Below are 16,680 nucleotides of genomic sequence, written 5' to 3'. Positions count from 1 at the left end.
GCCCTTAGGATAATTTAGGTTAAGTAGTGTGTAAGCTTAGGGACTGATGACCTTAGCACTTAAGTCTCATAAGATTTCACACACATTTGAACATTTTTTCTGTCATTTTACAGCATAGTCGCATTCATATTTTGATTATACTTAGTGGCGTCCTCTAATGATGAGCCGTCATAATTAAATTTGACTGGATGCATCATTACAAACGTAGTAAATATTACATAATGTGTTACATGAGCAACCGCCAGGTAAGAGCTGACGAACAGCTTTTGCTTCGAAAGGCACAACTTCTAAGACCTTAATCTAGACAGGGCACAAAAATATTAAATTATTTGTGTCTAACAGATTCCCGGCAGTACCGTCACTACTCAAAATATTTCGGTGTTTTGGTCTGAGCCCTTATACGAGCTACGCAATGTCTCGGAAAATAAGCACTGAACGGGGATAACATACAGCAGTCTTTGACAATATAGAAATTGAGCCAGCTTCGCGGAAAATGCCAAGACTCCATTTCCGCGGGCGAGGCAGATGTCATGTAACTTGAGAAGTAATGATATTCTGTGTTCTTTCTTGAAAAAGAGATCACAGATTACCAAACGTCTCGAGCGGCACAATGCCTTTCTTTACAGTTTCGTATTTCCAGTTGCTTTGTCACAACTTTGTGATGACAAAAACTGAAAACATTTTTATTGCCATTGAGTGAGGTGCCATGGTGGTTAAGACAGGGAGAAAGTGAATGTTTTCTAAGTGTCCTGCCAATAAAACGCAGTCTTTGGTTACTGTTCCCCACAACATTTTCTGTGCGTTCCTTCCAATTTAAGTTGTTCGTTATTGTAATTCCTTGATATTTAGTTGAATTTACGGCCTTTAGATTTGACTGATCTATTGTGTAACCGAACGTGAGCGGGTTCCTTTTAGCCCTCATGTGGATAACCTCACACTTTTCGTTATTTAGGGTCAATTGCCAATTTTCGCACTATACAGATATCTTTTCTAAATCGTTTTGCAATTTGTTTTGATTATCTGACGTCTTTATTAGTCGATGAACGACAGTGTCATGTGCAAACAACCTAAGACGGCTGCGCAGATTGTCTCTCAAATCATTTCTATAGATAAGGAACAGCAAAGAGCCCATAACACTACTTTGTGGAACGCCAGAAATCATTTCTGTTTTATTCGATCACTTTCCGTCAATTACTACGAACTGTGACCTTTCTGACAGGAAATCACGAATCCAGTCACATCACTGAGACGATATTCCATAAGCACGCAATTTCACTATAAGCCGTTGGTGTGGTACAGTGTCTAAAGCTTTCCGGAAATCCAAAAATACATAAACAATCTAAAGTCCCTTGTCAATAGCACTCAGCACTTCATGCGGCTAAAGAGGTATTTCCGTTTCACAAGAACGAGTTTTTTAAAATCCATATTGACTGTGTCAATAGACTGTTTTCTTCGAGGTAATTCATAATATTCGAACACAATACACTTATGTTCCAAAATTCTGCTGCACATCGACGTCAATGATATGGGCCTGTGTTAGTGGATTACTCCGACTACCTTTCTTGCATATTGGTGTGACCTGTACAACTTCCAGTCTTTGGGTGCGGATCTTTCGTCGAGTGAACGGTTGTATATGATTCTATGGAAGCTAATGCATCAGCATACTCTGAAAGGAACCTAACTTGCTTTTATTAAACCTTGCTTTTATTAAACGATTTAAGCTGCTTCACTACTCCGAGGATATTTACCTCTAAGTTACTCATTTTGGCAGCTATTCTTGATTCGAATTCTGGAATGTTTACTTTGTCTTCTTTTGTGAAGGCATTTCGGAAGGCTGTCTTTAGAAACTCTGCTTAGGCAGCACTGTCTCCGATAGTATTTCCATTGCTATCGCGCAGAGAAAGCACTGATTGTTTCTTGCCGCTAACATACTTCACATACGACCAGAATCCCTTTGGATTTTCTACCAGGTTTCGAGAAATAGTTTCGTTGTGGAAACTGTTGTAAGCATCTCGCATTCAAGTCCGCGCTAAATGACGAGCTTCTGGAAAAGATCGCCAGTCTTGGGGATTTTGCCACTGCTAAAATTTGGCATGTCTGTTTCGTTGTTTCTGCTACAGCGTTCTGACCCGTTTTGTGTACCAAGGAGGATCAGCTTCGTCGCTTGTTAATTTATTTGGTATAAATGTCTCAATTGCTGCCGATACTATTTCTTTGAATTCAAGCCACATCTAGTCTACACTTAAATTATTAATTCGGAAGCAGTGGAGATTGTCACTCAGAAAGGCGTCAAGTGAATTTTTTATCTGCTTTTTTGAATAGGTATATTTTTCGTTTATTTTTGGAGGATTTGGGGGTTACAATATTCAATCTCGCTACGACAACTCTGTGTTCACTAATCCCTGTATCCGTTTTGATGCTCGTTATTAACTCAGTATTATTTGTTGCTAAGAGGTCAAGTGTGTTTTCACAACCGTTTACTACTCGCGTGGGCTCATGAACTACTGATCGAAATAATTTGCAGAGAATGCTTTTAGCACAATTTTGAATGATATTTAATGCATACCTACGGAATTAAACTTGTATTTTCGCCAACATGTCGAGGGCAAATTAAAGTCACCACCAACTATGATCGTATGACTCGGGTACGTGTTAGAAACCAAACACAAGTTTTCTTTGAACCTTTCCGCAATTGTATCATCTGAATTGGGAGGTCGGTAAGTGGATCCAATTACTATTTTATTTCGGTTGCCAACAATGACCTCTGCCCATACTACCTCACAGGAACTATCTACTTCAGTTTCGCGACAAGATAAACTATTTCTACCAGCAACAAACACGCCGCCAACCGTATATACACTCCTGGAAATTGAAATAAGAACACCGTGAATTCATTGTCCCAGGAAGGGGAAACTTTATTGACACATTCCTGGGGTCAGATACATCACATGATCACACTGACAGAACCACAGGCACATAGACACAGGCAACAGAGCATGCACAATGTCGGCACTAGTACAGTGTATATCCACCTTTCGCAGCAATGCAGGCTGCTATTCTCCCATGGAGACGATCGTAGAGATGCTGGATGTAGTCCTGTGGAACGGCTTGCCATGCCATTTCCACCTGGCGCCTCAGTTGGACCAGCGTTCGTGCTGGACGTGCAGACCGCGTGAGACGACGCTTCATCCAGTCCCAAACATGCTCAATGGGGGACAGATCCGGAGATCTTGCTGGCCAGGGTAGTTGACTTACACCTTCTAGAGCACGTTGGGTGGCACGGGATACATGCGGACGTGCATTGTCTTGTTGGAACAGCAAGTTCCCTTGCCGGTCTAGGAATGGTAGAACGATGGGTTCGATGACGGTTTGGATGTACCGTCCACTATTCAGTGTCCCCTCGACGATCACCAGTGGTGTACGGCCAGTGTAAGAGATCGCTCCCCACACCATGATGCCGGGTGTTGGCCCTGTGTGCCTCGGTCGTATGCAGTCCTGATTGTGGCGCTCACCTGCACGGCGCCAAACACGCATACGACCATCATTGGCACCAAGGCAGAAGCGACTCTCATCGCTGAAGACGACACATCTCCATTCGTCCCTCCATTCACGCCTGTCGCGACACCACTGGAGGCGGGCTGCACGATGTTGGGGCGTGAGCGGAAGACGGCCTAACGGTGTGCGGGACCGTAGCCCAGCTTCATGGAGACGGTTGCGAATGGTCCTCGCCGATACCCCAGGAGCAACAGTGTCCCTAATTTGCTGGCAAGTGGCGGTGCGGTCTCCTACGGCACTGCGTAGGATCCTACGGTCTTGGCGTGCATCCGTGCGTCGCTGCGGTCCGGTCCCAGGTCGACGGGCACGTGCACCTTCCCCCGACCACTGGCGACAACATCGATGTACTGTGGAGACCTCACGCCCCACGTGTTGAGCAATTCGGCGGTACGTCCACCCGGCCTCCCGCATGCCCACTATACGCCCTCGCTCAAAGTCCGTCAACTGCACATACGGTTCACGTCCACGCTGTCGCGGCATGCTACCAGTGTTAAAGACTGCGATGGAGCTCCGTATGCCACGGCAAACTGGCTGACACTGACGGCGGCGGTGCACAAATGCTGCGCAGCTAGCGCCATTCGACGGCCAACACCGCGGTTCCTGGTGTGTCCGCTGTGCCGTGCGTGTGATCATTGCTTGTACAGCCCTCTCGCAGTGTCCGGAGCAAGTATGGTGGGTCGGACACACCGGTGTCAATGTGTTCTTTTTTCCATTTCCAGGAGTGTAGCTTATCCCTTTGGAACACTGTTAGGTTCTTAGCAAAAATTTCGTCTCCGGTTTATACTAGCTTTCAGGTCCTTTAAAGATTTGAGCATCAGTGTGCTTTCTATCAGCGCCTGGAGCTCTGGTACTTTCCCAACACAGCTACGACAGTTTACAACTGTTATACCTATGGTTCCTGTTTCTATGTTCTTCCTGTATTCGGCCTGCACCTTTTGTGACTGGAGCCCTTTTTGTGTTTTCCCGAGACCCTCTAACTTAAAAAACCGCCCATTCCATGCCACACAGCCCCTGCTGCCCTTGTAGCCGCCTCCTGTATGTAGTGGACTCCTGACCTATTCAGCGGAATCCGAAACCCAACCTCCCTTTGGCGCAAGACAAGGAATCTGCAGCCTACACGGTCGCAGAATCGTCTGAGCCCCTGATTCAGACCCTCCACTCGGCTCTGTATCAGAGGTACGCAGTCGGTCCTGTCGACTTTGCTGCAAATGGTCAGCTCTGCTTTCATCTCGCAAGCAAGACTGGCAGCCTTTACCACTTCTGTTAGCCGCTCGAAACCAGAGAGAATCTCTTGCGATCCAAAGTGACACATATCACTGGTACGATGTCAGCCACCTCCTGCAGTTGGCTGCACTCTGTGCTCTTCATGACGTCCAGGTGGACCCGTTCCGCGTCTGGAAGGACTCCCCCAGTATGCGCATTGGCTTTTTTACCCTTCTTGGCAGCCATGTCCCTAAAGGGCCCCATAACGCACCAACGTTGGAGCTCCCAACTATCAATACCCCCATCCTCTGTGATTGCCTGGATCTGGCAGGCTAGAGGTTTCCTCTAAAACAGGACAGGCGACGGCATCTAAGCGAAGGTGTCAGCCACAGACAGCACCTTGAGCCTGTACGTGCAGCTCCCTGGGAAGTCTTTCGCCACCTGCTATGCCCCAGAGCCACCTTCCACTCGACCACAAGTGAGGGGCCAACCTCAGTGCGAGAAGTAATTGGATGGCCACCAGTGAGAACTGATCAGAGGACTCGGATGCGCTGGACGACCGTTGGATCCCCAAGGCCGGCCCACAACAGTGATGCCCATCCACTGCAGCCTCAAACTGTGTAACCGAAGCCATCACGGCCTGGAGCTGAGAGCGATGTGTCACCATTTGGCTTGCATCCCCACACAACACTCACAGTCCCCATCCACACTAGACAAAGACGCCATTCCTATTCGTATCTTAAGTTTTTGAGGAAAGCAATAGAAAACCAGAACTTGGGTGGCATTTGAATCCTGCTCCTGCTATGGCGCCTTAACCACACCACTTCAGGCGGTCAAGTCACATGGATCGAGTGTATCTGCCCACAAAAAATGTTTTGGCACAAAGACGTTTTGTCGCTGGAGACTGTGTTGCGATGAATTACATGTATCATTAGCAAGAAGACAAGATAGGTAGGATATACAGAGTGACATTACTTTTGTAAAAAAATCGGCCTGGAAAATTAAGGACAGAGATTACTTTGTCAAATCAAGCACGCACAACAACAATTTGCTATTTTTCCTTTATTAGTAGTCCGGTTTTGGTCGTATTCGAAGAGTTTAGATTTATCCACTGCCAATATTTTGTCGCAGCCTTTTTGCAGTACCTTCTTCATGCCGCTTTTATTTGCAAGATAACGGTCTGTAAAGCTTTATAAATAAAATATAACGCATCTGGTGGAAAAATACTCTAACTGCAGTAAGCATAAAACGGAAACCAACCATCTGCACTGGAACATGACCATGTAAACATATTGTGGACGCCATATCAGGCATTTCCGAGTGCCTTTTTCTGGAATTCTGGAACGCTACATCTCAGTCTACACAGAACTGTCCAACACAAAAAGGTTAACAATATATGCCGATTTAATAATATACCTAAATACAGTAACTTACGGGTTAAAAAAAAGGTGCTGCTGGTTCTCAATAAACGAGATAAATAGCTCAAAAATGAGTTAAATAAGGAAATCAAGGCTCTTTATGCCAAAAAGTAATTTTTAATCGGAATATGTATAAATCACATATTAATCTTATAAAAATTCTGAATAATACAACCATTTTCTACCAACTTGTTAGTAAGGTTGGTAGTCGCACGTATACTGTGACAGAAAAATTAAGAAAAAAAAACAGAAGACAACATTTTTAAAAGCTCAAAAAAGCCACCGACTCTATTCAGTTGAAGGGGTACTGGACGTCATGAGGGCTCAAAAGATGGGATTTTTTTTATTTAATAAAATTCCGTGATTCTTTCTAATGCTGAAAACTAAGGAGTTTAACCACAGTCGTAAATTTTAAAGTAATCATCACAAACGTGTTGTGGGAAATCGCCAAAATGAAGAAATTGTTCCGCCACTACGAAGTGAGGTTAGGCCTAAAAGTTCATCAGGTTCAAAATGGTTCAGATGGCTCGGAGCACTATGGGACTCAACTTCTGAGGTCATTAGTCCCCTAGAACTTAGAACTAGTTAATCCTAACGAACCTAAGGACATCACACACATCCATGCCCGAGGCAGGATTCGAACCTGCGACTGTAGCGGTCTCGCGGTTCCAGATAGCAGCGCCTAGAACCGCACGGCCACTTCGGCCGGCTTTGTAAAATGTGTGCCCCGACCGGAGTTCGTCAGGCAGTGCTTCAAAACGCCATGTGGAACATCTTACCGACAATGAACAAGATGTTGGTCTTGTAAATAGTGAAAATATCAGTTATATTTTGAATTAGTTAGTGCACCCTTTCAGAATTGCTTTTGTCCTTTGTAAAATGTGACTACTATAATAGTAAAAAATCCCTTGCATTTAGTGAGGACATAAGTGGTAGAGGAGGGCTATCCAGAAAATTGTAGTGGAACGTCAAGTGTGTAATGTAACGAGATGTACAATGACATCTCCTGTAACACGCACAAAAGGTAGTGAAGTTGCTTATGTCATGTGACGTGCTGAGAAAGAAAGAAAAGCAGACCAGATATTCAAAGCTATGATGGACCTACGATCGCCATCCGTTTTTAATTCCATACGACAGGTAGGTTATACGAAAAAAATATAAATTTTATAGAATTCAAGAACATACCGTCTTTGTTTGTGTCAAATTATGGTCTGTTGAAAAACTGGATGATCTGAATGTAGATTTGAAATTTAAATTAAAAATTATGGATATCGCCTACTTGAATATTGTAACTATTAGTCAATAGAAGCAATTTTTCGGTAAATTGGAGACAAGTATTTACCTGTCACTGGTTTGTCTTGTTAATAAAATGGGTTACTTCACAATAATTTGATTAGTAACAAACAAAACATTTAAGTAAGCAGACCAAGAAAGGACGTAGACAATGGATATATATGCTAAATTCCACAATCGTGATTATGGCAGGAATCGAACCCATGACATTTGACTACTGGTATAGCACTGATGTGAGTTCTGCTAATGAAGACATTAATTTTGGAGTAAACGAAGTGATGGCCATTATTTGGACAATTTATTTCCTATCCTCCATGTATCTAGGAAATACATTCAATGCTCATTTTTTTGATTTACCGATAACTGTGTTCCATAAATATTTTAAAAGAACTCTGGAAGTTTGTTTTTAAATGACAAATTATTTAGGTCACTAGTTTACAAGCCTGAAAGTTGCGTGTCTGTGTCATCAGTTTTTGTGTAGGTTCATTAGCTGTCTATAGCGTCGAATGCGTCGTTTTTACAGCTGATGGCGTTATATTGGTCGCTCTAATTTTGTATCAGTGCGTCTCCTGCACGGCAAATTACAATGAACCGCTGTGTAAATGGCATTGGCCGCTCTTTTTGTGAACATGTAAGGAATTTCTAAAACTGGCAGCTTGCTTTATCTTCGAGTCCTTTTCTGTAGTTCATAACGACTTCATAGAAGTATAAATGTGAGGCCTATACACATAGATACTGTATTGAATATTGAAATTAAAACGTTAAAAAACTTCCGTTTTGGACTTTAAACGAAATCTCGATAAAGTGACATACGCAATGTACAGATCTAAAATTAAATATTCAAGACTGTGGAATCAAGGTGCCACATCGTCAGCCACTTGTTTCTAACGTTTTGTGTGTTTTTGAGCGTAGTTCTAGATCTGTAAACATGTATGCAATAACTCTGAGCTCTAATTGTTGTAGAACGTGGAGGTCGTAAATGATTAAAGTTGTGTAATGTATTTCATCACGCAGTTGTCGAAAGACGATGTTAAAGACTCGAATTTTGTTTCTCACGGAGAGTGTAATTAGTCAGCTAGAAAGTACATGTAAACTCATATTTCGTGTAACTGAAGTAGTTAACTGCCGAGACATTTCGCCTGCTTTTTTCTCTGAAGATGATTTGTTTTCGATGGATGACTGTTAGTTTCAAATTGTTTTCATGACTGAAAAATTCGAAAAGAGTGTTTGTTCCTGGGTTCTGCATCTCGCAACAGTTTTTTGCGTTTGGAAAAATATTACAATACTTTTCCAGGGTATTTTAGAAATTTTATAAAAAGACTGCAGCACACATGAATGAAATGCTATCATTTCAAAACAAGATTAATGAAATATACTAAGTTTTTATTACAGGAGTTGCTAGTGATGAAAGTCTGAAAAGTGTTCCAAAATACAGTACTCCCCGCTATTACTGCATAGATTTTGTGGATTTTCGGTGTGTGTCGAACATGCACTGGTTGTTCTTAGTCTCTATGGTAAGGTCCAATAAATTTGTCTGTTTTAGTCTTTTTCTGTTGTAAGAGTTCTCATACAATGAATAGAACGATCAGTTTTACTGCTTGGCTCATCCATTTGGCAGAGGATGTCATCCATATACGTAATTTAGTACAGGAATTTGTACCTATCTGGAACTATTATGTTAAATATCAAATGTTCTATTTAGTTCATAAATACAAACATCAAAAATTTTTTTGGATCACCCTGGTTCTCAGAAGTCCTGAAGATAGACGTTGACTGTGGATATTGTATCACAGACACAGTCCTTTTGACTGTTCAGAGGATTCACTAAACTCGCCCAAAGATGTGAACAACCATGCTTGAGCAGAGCCTATTAGACGGAGGGAGTCCGACAGCCGATCAGTTCCAATCATTCCTCCAGGAGGGAGGTAGACGATTCTTGTTGTCTGTAGTTCAACCATGCCTAGACGGTCATAGCGCAGTTCGATCGCGTCCGCATTGTTAAGTTCTGCCAGGAACGGCTCTCAACAAGGGCAGTGTCCAGGCGTCTCGGACTGAACCAAAGCGATGTTGTCTGGACATGGAGGAGATACAGAGAGACAGGAACTGTCGATAACATGCCTCTCTCAGGCCGGCCAAGGGTTACTACGGTTGTGGATGAACCTACGGATTATGGCTCGGAGGAACCCTGACAGTAACGCCACCATCTTGAATAATGCTTTCCGTGTAGCCACAGGACGTCGTGTTGCGACTGAAACTGTGCGCAATAGGTTGCATAATACGCAACTTCACTCCCGACGTCCATGGCGAGGTCTATCTTTGCAACCACGACGCCATGCAGCGCGGTACAGATGGGTCCAAAAACGTGCCGAATGGGCCGCTCAGGATTGGCATCACGTTCTCTTCACCGATGAGTGTCGCATATGCCTTCAACCAGACTATCTTCGGAGATGTGTTTGGAGGCAACCCACTCAGGCTGAACGCCTTAGGCACACTGTCCAGCGCTTGCAGCAAGATGGAGGTTCCCAGCTGTTTTGGGGTGGCATTATGTGGGGTCGACGTACACCGCTGGTGGTCCTGGAGGGCGCCATAACGGCTGTACGATACGTGAATGCCATCCTCCGACCGATAGTGCAACCATATCGGCAGGATATCAGTGAGGCATTCGTCTTCATGGACGAAAATTGGGGTCCCCACCGTGCACATCTTGTGAACGACGTCCTTCCGGATAACGACATCGCTCGACTAGAGTGGCCAGCATGTTCTCCAGACATGAATCCTATCGAACATGCCTGGGATAGATTGAAAAGGGCTCTTTATGGACGACGTGATCCACCAACCATCTGAGGGATCTACGTCGAATCGCCATTGAGGAGTGGATCAATCTGGACCAACAGTGCCTTGATGAACTTGTGGACAGTATGCCATGACGAATATAGGCATGCATCAATGCATGAGGACGTGATACTGGTATTAGAGGTACCGGTGTGTACAGCAACGTGGACCACCACCTCTGAAGGGCTCGCTGTACGCTGATACAACATGCATGTGTAGTTTTCGTGAGAAATATGTAGGGCGGAAATGATGTTTATGTTCCAATTTTCTGTACCGGTTCCCGAACTCTTGGAACCGAGGTGATGCAAAACATTTTCTGTTGTGTGTGTATGTTTGCTGTGGTTATATACACCAGGGATCCAATTGGTAACCTGCACCTTTTAAACGGAGTTATTGAAATGTAAATTATTATGTTATTACCTCTATAAGACTGACTCATGTATTTATATGGAATTGCACTGTGTGCTTTAAGATTTTTTGTATGATGTTTATTGTTTCTGTTACTGATACATTAGGATACATGTTCCCTACATAAAATGGGAGGCGGGTGCATGGAATCTGTATGTCTTTTGTATTAAATCAACTGTGCAATGTTTCTTGGAGCTCTATCCTTTTGTAATTTGTGACATTTTCAACATGTTTCTTGCAAATGTGGCAACATACCTATAGTTTACGGTTCAACACGAAAGCCTTTCATGTGTAACTTTGGTTAGCTTCGAGAGAACATGCACTGGGATACTTTGTAAAAGTTTTCTTTTTTCTTTGTTTTTTAGTCTTTCGTAATGTTTCTTAACTTTGTCTGGACTCTGCTAGTGGGATGTGATTTTAGTTTTGTAATTTTATTTTTGTGATGAATTCTTGTGTCTTACTAATGTATTGCTCTTTATTCACGAGTACCACCTTTTATTTCCTTTCGTATCAATGGTGTGGGGGTCCTGTAGGGTTTAGTCAGTGTTATCAAGTGTATATTGTTTAGGTTTCCAGTTTATTTCTCTAGTTAGAGTTATTATGTTCCTGATTTCATCACTTAATAGCTTTCACATTACACTAATGATTAGCTTAATTGTTACATTTTTACTTTCCTGTATGAGAATGCTTTCTGATTCAACTATGAGATTTTCACTGTGTTTTTCGTGTATTTGCGTACCGACATTGTGATTCATACCTTTTACTTTTTTGTACATAACACAATGACATTGAGGTTTATCAGTATAGCATAAAAGTGATGTGTATCATGAAAGAAAACTGGACTTCATGGCCTGTAATTTTTACTAACATTTTATACTTAATAACTCAAAACTCTTATACACATAGGAAAGAAACTTGAACCAAATAATTAATACATTGTGACCTCTATGTGAAAAAAATTAAAAATTGTGGAATACATAGAGGAGTGAATATTGTTTTTTATCTTACGTTCTAAATTACATGTAATTTTTATTTTGGGTACACTGCACTTTCATACTATTGAAATTAAAGATCAACACAAATTTTACTCTTTTAGTTATTAACTATTTGAAACAGTAAATCAGGAACATGTATCTATTTGTTGTTGCGTGTATTTAAAAATAATGTTTTGTAGAAGTCAAACATAATATACACTCAAGCTAAATATTTATCACATTGTGAATAATGTGGTCACAGTTTAGGCAAGCACTTTATCATTACTCATGCCAAATTTTGTTCTTGTAGGTTTATCATTGAGATTCTTCTCAACGATAACACTTCAAAACATTCCAGATCCATAGTCTTGTTGATTCTGAGTGTCCTTTTCATCTTCTGAAAGTTTCTTTATTTTGCATGTAAATATTTTGTCCTTAAAAGCTGTTTGCTTGCCCGAAATGCTCTCGGCTACAAGCAATGTTGTACCAGGTGCTTTAACTACGACGCAAGTGCTGTATCTGTTGTTGTACGGGTTCCAGTACTGGGAGAGGCAACGAAATGTTAGTTATTCGTGTCATCTCAGATCTTTGTGAGAAATAACGTAACCACGCATAGGAACTTGTAGTGCGAAATATGAATCCCTGTTACCTTCGTAGATGACTTGCTATCCGCTGCAAAAAAATATAAACTCGTTACAGCCAATTTAAATTCCCACTTTGCTTCTCTTCTTGATAGCTCACAGTACTCATTGACGCAAGGAAGTTATATGTATTATTTAAGCAATAGATTACAATTAAGTTGACGGTTACTTATTCATTGTACATCCTCATTATGTTCCTTCACGCCTTATAATATTTATCGAAGAAAGCAAAGGGGTTAAATACTAGAGAACGGAGACGACTTTTAAAATATTTGTAGTGTGCTACGTATTGTTTCGTATCTTGAACTGCACTTGCTTGAGGGATTATAAGCACAGATTAATCTCACGATCGAAAGATAGACCTGCAACCTTAGTGTTCAACTCGATCATTTTTTCTTTTTTGGACCTGCTTGCCACGTACCACCTGATAGGGCAGGCGATGATAATTTCTGTTATTTCGTCTGATAAATATGTATGCATAATATAAACTGGCTTTCGGGGACAGGACTTCAAAAAATTATTGAACAGGGACAAAAATATTAATGGAATTTAGTGATCTTTAATGCAATGTAGCAATCAAATTGTATGTTTCTATGTTTAATGTTCTGCTGAGTGAAGAGAGAATAAAGGTAATACAGTAACTTTGGAACAGCAAGAGAGGAGAACCGATCGTCTATGGAGTTAAAAAAATTATGTAATTTTTTATTGGCTTACTTATGTCAAAACTGAAGGCTTAGAATAGCTCAAAGTTCAGCTAACAGTGTTCTGTTACGTATAAAGTAGTTTTCATGTGATAATCATTTGCTGTAGTTCATAAATGAAATTATCACGCTGACAAAACAATAGACTCAAACACTGCTAGATCGTTTTATTGTATGAACTTTTTATGTAGCAGCTACCAATGTTGCAATATAGAAAATAGAGCAATAGATCTCAATATTAATTATTTTTACATTAAATATATAATTCATTTTCTAATTTTTGACGAGATCCAGGTTATGTATGCAAAGATTTCCCAGCAGATAACCATGTATCCAGAATAGGCTAGCGACATAGAGTTGAATCCTGAAGTGGGAGAAACTAGCACTCAGGAAGTACGACCAACGACTCCAAGATGTAACTTTATAAGAAATTTGAATTAATGTTTGCGACAGTGACTGAAATGACAAACAACCAGGGTGCAGTGTCGACAGATATTTCAGCGATGTCTACTGAAGTTGCAGTGAGCTCAAAAAGACAGAAAGCTATGTTCACTGAAATTTTGAGAATTTCAGAAATAGTGGAAGAAACAGAACACACTCACATTCGAACTTACCGAATTTTCGGAAAGATAAAGAACACACTCACATTCGAACTTACCGAATTTTCGGAAAGATAAAAGAATTAAACGAAGGAGCTAGCCTCTGAGATATTAGAATTAAAAAAGCATGTGCCGGTATATATGGTGGTGTAGAAACTAACCAGTGAGGTTGCAGAAGTAAAACGAGTTCATACCAAACTCTTTCAAAATGTGAAACACTTTTCTAGTGCAATGGATAATATTGCTGAAGAGCAGGAAAAGGCCTCGGGCGTTCAGTTCGAGGGACAAGGTAACAGCTCGCTGCTTGGGCATCTGAAAAGGACACATGAATTATGCCGTTATGAGATACAAAGGTACAAGAAGACACTGAAAAAATTCGAAGTAGAAGAGGAGCGTAACCGTTCTGACTGTGAAGCAGAGAATGAACTACGTAACGGAACCGAAAAATTAAGACAAGTTTTATCGGTATGGAAAGATGTATAGAGCAAACGGAAAATGTTAAAAAGGGATAGTAGAAGCAAAAGACATCATGCAAGACTGTCAATCCACAGAACATGGTTCTGAACACAATTTCATTTCTGAACAAAAATTGAACATGCCGCAGAAAATGCAATCCAGCAGACAACTACATTACTGCACGATATGCAGAGCAACATTGGGACTGTGCTGCTTTACGCTGTGATGTTACTAAACGGAAATTGCACAAAAGTTAGACATTTTTACTGGATAACAAGTCTATTCATCTCATTATATCACTTATCCGTTCATTTCGTGGGGCTATGCCAAAATCCTCGTCAGATGACCACAATATAGGTTTTGTGAGTGGCTTTAATCAGAGGGAAGCCAGGATACTGCAGGACATACAATGAGTCTGGAAAAGCTTTTCTGGCTAAGTACTGATCCGCAGATTACAAGAACGACTTCGTGAAAAACTATTCAACCTGGGACCGCTTAAAGTATGACAAGGGAGCTTGTACAGATAACAATTAATCAATTAATATCAACCAATAACAAAAAATATTTTAATGGTCCTTTCGTGCTAATATGGGTAATCTTAGGATAGAAACCGACCTGGCTCACGCTGGTCTGAACTCAGATCATGCAAGAATTTAAAGGTCAAACATACCTGGGCTCCTGTACCCAAAATTTTTCTTAATCCAACATCGAAATCGCAACCTGTTTTGTCGATATGAGCTCTTGAAAACTATTATGCTGTTATCGCTAATGTAACTTAATCACATGATCATAAATTATGGATCAAAACAACAAACATAAATCAAATAATATAATTATGAAGAGTTCATTCATTCTTCGTGTCATCTCAACTAAACATTATCATCAAATATAAAAAGACCACCAAAAAACTACACTCCTGGAAATGGAAAAACGAACACATTGACACCGGTGTGTCAGACCCACCATACTTGCTCCGGACACTGCGAGAGGGCTGTACAAGCAATGATCACACGCACGGCACAGCGGACACACCAGGAACCGCGGTGTTGGCCGTCGAATGGCGCTAGCTGCGCAGCATTTGTGCACCGCCGCCGTCAGTGTCAGCCAGTTTGCCGTGGCATACGGAGCTCCATCGCAGTCTTTAACACTGGTAGCATGCCGCGACAGCGTGGACGTGAACCGTATGTGCAGTTGACGGACTTTGAGCGAGGGCGTATAGTGGGCATGCGGGAGGCCGGGTGGACGTACCGCCGAATTGCTCAACACGTGGGGCGTGAGGTCTCCACAGTACATCGATGTTGTCGCCAGTGGTCGGGGGAAGGTGCACGTGCCCGTCGACCTGGGACCGGACCGCAGCGACGCACGGATGCACGCCAAGACCGTAGGATCCTACGCAGTGCCGTAGGAGACCGCACCGCCACTTGCCAGCAAATTAGGGACACTGTTGCTCCTGGGGTATCGGCGAGGACCATTCGCAACCGTCTCCATGAAGCTGGGCTACGGTCCCACACACCGTTAGGCCGTCTTCCACTCACGCCGCAACATCGTGCAGCCCGCCTCCAGTGGTGTTGCGACAGGCGTGAATGGAGGGACGAATGGGGACGTGTCGTCTTCTGCGATGAGAGTCGCTTCTGCCTTGGTGCCAATGATGGTCGTATGCGTGTTTGGCGCCGTGCAGGTGAGCGCCACAATCAGGACTGCATACGACCGAGGCACACAGGGCCAACACCCGGCATCATGGTGTGGGGAGCGATCTCCTACACTGGCCGTACACCACTGGTGATCGTCGAGGGGACACTGAATAGTGCACGGTACATCCAAACCGTCATCGAACCCATCGTTCTACCATTCCTAGACCGGCAAGAGAACTTGCTGTTCCAACAGGACAATGCACGTCCGCATGTATCCCGTGCCACCCAACGTGCTCTAGAAGGTGTAAGTCAACTACCCTGGCCAGCAAGATCTCCGGATCTGTCCCCCATTGAGCATGTTTGGGACTGGATGAAGCGTCGTCTCACGCGGTCTGCACGTCCAGCACGAACGCTGGTCCAACTGAGGCGCCAGGTGGAAATGGCATGGCAAGCCGTTCCACAGGACTACATCCAGCATCTCTACGATCGTCTCCATGGGAGAATAGCAGCCTGCATTGCTGCGAAAGGTGGGTATACACTGTACTAGTGCCGACATTGTGCATGCTCTGTTGCCTGTATCTATGTGCCTGTGGTTCTGTCAGTGTGATCATGTGATGTATGTGACCCCAGGAATGTGTCAATAAAGTTTCCCCTTCCTGGGACAATGAATTCACGGTGTTCTTATTTCAATTTCCAGGAGTGTATATAAAAATAAAATGTTAAGCTCTATAGAAAAGTACATTAATAAAACGATATAATAGAGTAATCCTTTATCTCAGAGATGTTCTGTGGATATTAAAAGCGAATCTGCTGGTGCACACGTGAGAAAAACTAATTACCATCTCAGAGACGGAGCGATGTAAGACTCGACAGACTTAACACAAGAAGGTGCGATGGTCGCATCCAACAACGTACAATTAACGAAAATGACAACCACAAACATGCCAGAATAACCATACAGATCATCAT

This window comes from Schistocerca piceifrons, chromosome 2, assembly GCF_021461385.2.
Source record: "Schistocerca piceifrons isolate TAMUIC-IGC-003096 chromosome 2, iqSchPice1.1, whole genome shotgun sequence".
NCBI classification, from domain to species: domain Eukaryota; kingdom Metazoa; phylum Arthropoda; class Insecta; order Orthoptera; family Acrididae; genus Schistocerca; species Schistocerca piceifrons.
This window is presented reverse-complemented; position numbering follows the sequence as displayed.